This window comes from Xiphophorus maculatus, chromosome 20 (assembly GCF_002775205.1).
Source record: "Xiphophorus maculatus strain JP 163 A chromosome 20, X_maculatus-5.0-male, whole genome shotgun sequence".
Classification (NCBI taxonomy): Eukaryota; Metazoa; Chordata; class Actinopteri; order Cyprinodontiformes; family Poeciliidae; genus Xiphophorus; species Xiphophorus maculatus.
The window spans coordinates 31,332,678-31,339,035 of NC_036462.1; positions in this window are offsets into that span (position 1 = coordinate 31,332,678).

A 6,358-nucleotide genomic window follows, 5' to 3' on the forward strand; every position below is an offset into this window, starting at 1 on the left:
CTACTGACCATGTGTTTATAGCAGTACTGTTTTCTGCTTTCTGACCTTACTGGACTAACACTTACCAGAAAACTGGCAGCAGCGATGTTTTATCTACATGCCCACCTCTTCAAAATCAATTATTAAACCCGTGTGAAGGTAACATATCCCATGGCACTTGATTTATCTCAGGATAAAAACCACCAACGTGCAATTTTCCAAAATACATATACAGTTCCGGAAAAAATGAAGAGTCCACTGCATCGAATTCGACTGTAAACCTCCTGGTTATTCCACCAAATATTGATTTTTGAACGCTTCCTGAATTCAAACATTAGTGTTGTTGTTTCTAAATGAATATGAACTTGTTTCCTTTGCATTATTTGAGGTCTGGAAGCGCTGGATCTTTTTTGTTATTTTGACCATTTCTCACTTTGTGCAAATAAATACAAAATCTTTGCTTGGAATTTCAGAAACATGTTGTCAGTAGTTCACAGAATAAAAGAACAATGTTCATTTCACTCAGTCATATAGCTATAAAAAGTCAAGTCAGAGAAACTGATCATTTTAAGTGGTCTCTTACATTTTTCCAGAGCTGTATCTGCTTCTAACTTGGTCAAAATGGAAGGAAATGCAAGTGATGGAGAGGGTGGCATGACTGTGGAAAATGGTAAAATATGACATAAGTCACATTCATGAACTGCCGACTGAAAATCTGCTCTCCAATGGGACTTTCAGACTCTTTACACACAGGAATGTTTTTTTTCTCAAACGGGTTGTTGGTATCGAAAACATCCATGTTCACTCAGCTCCGTTTCTAGAAACGTTTTCATCCACATAGAAACACGGAGGACCGCCCAACACGCTCTTCTACTATCATACCCTCCCAGATCTGTAAGTGGTGCTAAACATGGAGTAGTTCTCCTATGTGGTGTGTGAAGCATCCAGTGTTGTAGTGCAGCATACAGAGAATTACCTGAAGTTGATTAATGGGGTTCTGTAGCACCTGCAGCACAACTACAGATGTGTAATCTGCCATTGTCGTCGTTACGTATGACGTGTTTGGAGTTATAGGTCAGGTTAATGGTTGGGCTGATATGTCGGCGTTACCCAAGGGCAAGATTTCTGAAAACCTCTACGGTCCCCAAATACGGCAAAAAAAACTTAGCAGTTTTAGAAAATAATATTTTTCTGTGGAATAGGTCCAAAACTGCCATCAGTTCTTTTTAGAGCCTGTTGAACTGTCCGCTGAGATCAATAGGAAAAAGTTGCTGAACTCGTCCAACCGGCTGAAATGTTTCAGGTCAATCCAATCGCAATTAATTTCACTCCCCCTTACCCCCCATTAAGCCAGTTAATGGAATCAAGATATACAGAGAGGTGTTTTGAAGTCATGAGGTCAAATCTGCTAAAGATTTCTGCAAAATTGTAGTTTGGAATGGTTTAGAGTCCTTTTAGTGAGATGCAAGAGGAAGTGACTGCAGTATTACATAGTTTAATGGAGCAAAAGTAATCGCTACTGGGTAGAAATTAAAGGAGCACCACACATTACTGATAAGGCAACACCGATTTAAAACTAGAGCTATCAGCTTATAGCGTGACTACATAATTAGTTAATTAGCTTCTTTGTTCTGCTCTTTGTAGAGCAATGCTGGAAAGATAACCAGCTGATATTAGATAGTTAAATAGTCATGCTATGAGCTGATGGCTCTAGTTTTAAATTTAGAGCTAATTAGCACAATTAGCAGCTGTAGTAGGCTACTACACATTTGTGGTTGTGCTGCAGCTGTTAGCTTAGCTACTGGTTCTTGTTTAGCTAGCTAAAAGTTAACTAGCTAAAAGTTTTAGCTAAATTAGCTAGCTAAACTAGAGCTATAAGTATATAGCATGACTAACTCACTAATATCAGCTGGTTATACTTCCAGTATTGGCCTACAAAGAGCAGAACAAGGGAGCATCAGGATTCTGTGCCTTAAGCGCCGCTAAATATCAACTCAAGATTATGATTCGGTGAGAATCTCGCATCACTCCAGGTCTGCCCTCCTTCCGTGTTTTCACTAACATGTATTAAGATCATTAATTGCTAGAACCCCAGTTGAACCATGATTGTGAAAATGATGTGCTACGAGCTGTGGATCAATGTGTGTAGCTACTGCAAAGTCTTTCTTGAGATCGTTTGTTTTCTTTCCTGTAAATGTGCTGCTAGGTGTGTTGTTCTGTTTTAAGTTATGGTGTTTGTGACTGAGCAGCCATGTTGACTCTTCAAGCTAGCAGTGTGTAGGAAGTGTAAGACAAACGTTCTATAAATTTGGTTGACATAATATATTTTTTAAGAAATTATATTTATATAGATTGTCTTTATTTGTATTTTTTTTTGTATGTCTGTGTAATAGCTGTTCGCTAATGAACTCAAACAGCTAAGAGCGTAGCTTCATTAAAAATGCTAGTGCAGTGTGTTAGTGGTATTTCATCAGAAGGGCACAAAGAAACACTGGTGTTCACTTATGACGCTTTCCTTTTACCTCTGAAGTTTGAAATTGGATGTAAGATAAATTCAAACCTTTTTTTATGCTAGCTTTAGCTCGTTTATCAATTACAGCCTAGCCTAGTTGAAACCAGAATAAAACGACACAAACACATTTTTTTTTCTCACTGTGCGAATTTAAATCTGACCATACCTCTCTTGTTTTAGGTCAGTTAAAGCAAATAGAAAAATTATGTCTATTTCCTACATGCCAGAAAACTTCGAACATTTTTAGAGACGTTTTTGTAACTTTCCTTGAATTCAAACGCTTACATACATTTGATCTTTTAAACTATATGACTTGAGTCAATCCTTTTGGGTATTGGACCAAAAGACTTTCATCTCTGGAACACAGCACCTGTCTCCTTCCTGAGCATTATGATGGCTGGACATTCCCACGATGTTTAAATAATTGCATATGATCTTTTGAACAGATGAATGTGGCACCTTCAAGCATCTTTAGAAACCATTCTGGTGTCTAAGAAAGTAGGGCAGTAACAATAACTCAAATGATTAGAGTACCTCGATTGTTAAGATTCCTCAGGGAAAATGATCATTCAATTATATTTTGCTATTTAGTACCATATGTTCCGGCCGGATAATTATTTGTGTCGTACAACACTCTCACCTCCGCCAATGAGTTGTTGACAAATGCTAAGTGCTATTAGCACAAAATAGGATGACTCTATTTTGTCATCCTATTTTGGATGACAAAATAGACATCCAAAATCGCTGCGTCTGCGTCTCCGGCACAGCCGGAGACGCAGCGGTTTGGAGTGATGCAGGTGAGGCAGCAGAGAGTCGAGGCTTCATGTCCCATCTTACTGGATGCCTCTTCTGTCGGTGTTCTTGAAACAGTGTCAGTGAGGTTTGCACAGTTGGAAGCATCCTCTTCTTTTTCTTAAGCTAGCCATTTCAGTCTCACCTGGTTTCAGTGAGCATTTTAGGGATTATTTTAAGAACCAAATGGCGTCTCCCAACCTGCTGGTGCCGTCTCTTGAGGGGGAGAGTGCACTGCAAAAACACAAAATCTTACCCGGTACTTTGTACTAGTTTCTAGTGCAAATATATGAGTACCATTGAAATAAGACAAAACTAACTCAGAAGTAATTTTGTAGCAAGGTATAAAAGCTTGTTTTAAGTCAATAATTTCTTAATATTGATGAAAAAGCTCTAGTTCCATTGGCAGATTATTTGTCTTATAACATGGGGGAAATGCTCTTATCAGTGAAGTAATCTGCCAATGGAACTAGAACTATTTCCATTCTTTGCTGTGTTTCATAAATGTCCCTAAGTTAACACCAACTGCTTAGTTCCCATATTTCAAGCTCCATTTTTTTATTTATTTTTTTTAATATGAGGACAGACCGCATTTGGTTCAGAGTGGTGGTGCAGGATCGAGGCCGTCAAAGCGGGTTTGCTCTTCAGCAAGCAGTGGGAGTGTGTAGCTTGCCAGCTGATGGATTACCCTGACATCTGCTCCATTCACTCCTCGGCAGCGTTGCTACAACAACCGCAGTCCGCCCCTCAAAAAATGCTCCTCGTTTCACCAAGAGGCCGGGCAGCCTTTTTGTAAAACAGTTACCCCCTGAGCCCCCCTCAAAAGCCAGATACAATTCGGATGCTGTGTGTTTTTGGAAGTAACAAAAAAAAAAAGGGAAGGTGGGGAGAGGGCTTTTTACCACTGCTAAGGGATGACGTCCAAGAGGATTTCAATCAGAGCGATAGAATAGGACTTAGCACACAGAATATTTGACCCAAAACATTCCTTAGCTAAACTTTGACTCAGTAGAATGACATTTTGAAAAAGCAGCTGGCCGGAAAGCTTCGGTTGGACTAACACAAAGCTTCGTTGCCAGCGCCGCAGGATTGTCTGACGGCCTCCTGCAGCGCTGGGTAGTTACAGTCAGAACAGAAAGAATACAAACTGTGTGTAAATATGAAAGACGCCATGTTTGTCTGATGCGGGGTGTTAGTCTTAAACCATATTGTTTGGCATGTAGGCCAAAAAGTTATATTTTTATGAGATTAGAGCACCTGTCTGTCACGTCGCTGCTCTGTGGCGCGTGGGAGGCTGCAAACAGGACTTCTTCTGCATTTCTTTAAATAACAGCTTTCTGTCAGGGATCCTGGGTGAGTTCTGGCCAGGCGGTCGCCTTCCCGCGCTATTCTGTTTGAATCAAAGCTCACTTTACAGCTCAGTCTGGGCTTTCTCCCATTCCCTTGACTTTCTACTGGGTCAATCGGCGAGCAGAAGGAGGCGTTGTGAACGATGATGTTGATTTTTTTGCTGTTTTAGAATTGCAGTCTGCTTGTAGTTTTTGCAACGGCAGCAGAAGAATCAAGCAAAGCCGTTCAATCCTGGTTGGTAACACTTCTAAATATTTAATTCAGCATGTTGGAACTTTTCCATTCGCAGAGAAGGATGGTTGGTTACAGCGCAGGCAATTTCCGGTAAGTTTCATAGCGTCGAACTGGCTCGTTACACACATCGCACACCTCCAGGAAGCAATCAATAAAATGCCTTAGTTTCCTGAAGCTGGAAAGGAAATTGTTCTTGATCCTACATACTGACAGACGCCCTAAAGTATTAAGCTTAACCTGCTAAAATAAACATGTTTTTCTCATATTATGCTTTATAAACCATCACTCATAAACCTATTCCATTAACACTCCAGTTCATACACAGATCACTCACCGATAACCTTGTCCCCTCCCGAACGGCCGATGAACTCTTCACGAATTCTTTGTGGACTGGCATTTATCTGAAGATGCAACACAACAGTGAATACCAAGCAGTTAAAATGGGTTCACTGTGCCAACTTTGCAAAGATGTGCTGAAGCTATTTGTTGACTGTTTATCACGTCATTTCAGCTTAAATTGAAGGGTAAAACCAGTGGGCCTGATCTACCAAGACTCCGCCTAAGAAGTGCTAATTAGCATGGGAAAAAATAAAGACTGCATGAACAGTAAGGTGGTGTCTTGCAAGCGATCTACAGTGATTTTGCAAGTTGTCAACAGAAGGCCGTGATTGCCCGGAACCTTCTATTACTTTGAATTTTAAATGTCACAGCGAAAGCGAGTCTCAACCGATCGCACGTTGAGCGCCGTGCAAATGTGTGGCTTTACAGCTAACTTTACAGCATTAGCGTTAGCTAAAAGTCTGGCCCACTGATCGTGGTCCTTATCAATCAGAAACAGCAGGAGGAGGAGATGACTCGTAATGCTCAAGGATCAGCAACTGCAGAGCAATAACACCTTGCTTGACGCAGCCATGCCAAAGCGCAGCAAAACCTGGGACAGGTTGGCTCGACAGAGCAGGGACATCAAACTGACCTTCATTTGGGGCCACATCAAGATTAGGAATCACAACTTAACTTCCTCAACATGTATCAAGTGTCTGCTATGAGCAACCCAACAATCCAACAACATCTCAGTCAGCTGGTCCTTCACTACTAAGAAAACTGATCGTTTCTCCAATAGCAGCAAGACTGGAGAAACTGGAGTGTCCTGAACATCATGATCAGCGAGTACTGGAGAAGACTGCGCGTTACTGATGAGTGCAGTGAGTTGTTTTGCTGTTTAAACACGATCTGATCTTAATAAAGCAGCAGAATGGTATTTGGCATCAGCACACTGCCTAAGATGACACACCACCAGAAATCTAATTATAGATTTTTGCCTTTAGGCTGGAAAGTTCTGTTCCATGTGGAATGGAAAGTTAGAAAAGCTTTCCATTACATGCCTAATGATACATTTGTTTAATTGCACCACCATTTTTTAAAAGAATTTGATATTAAATTTCTTTGTTCCAGAGTGGCACTTCATTTGGTTCAGTAGAAGACGAAGTAGAA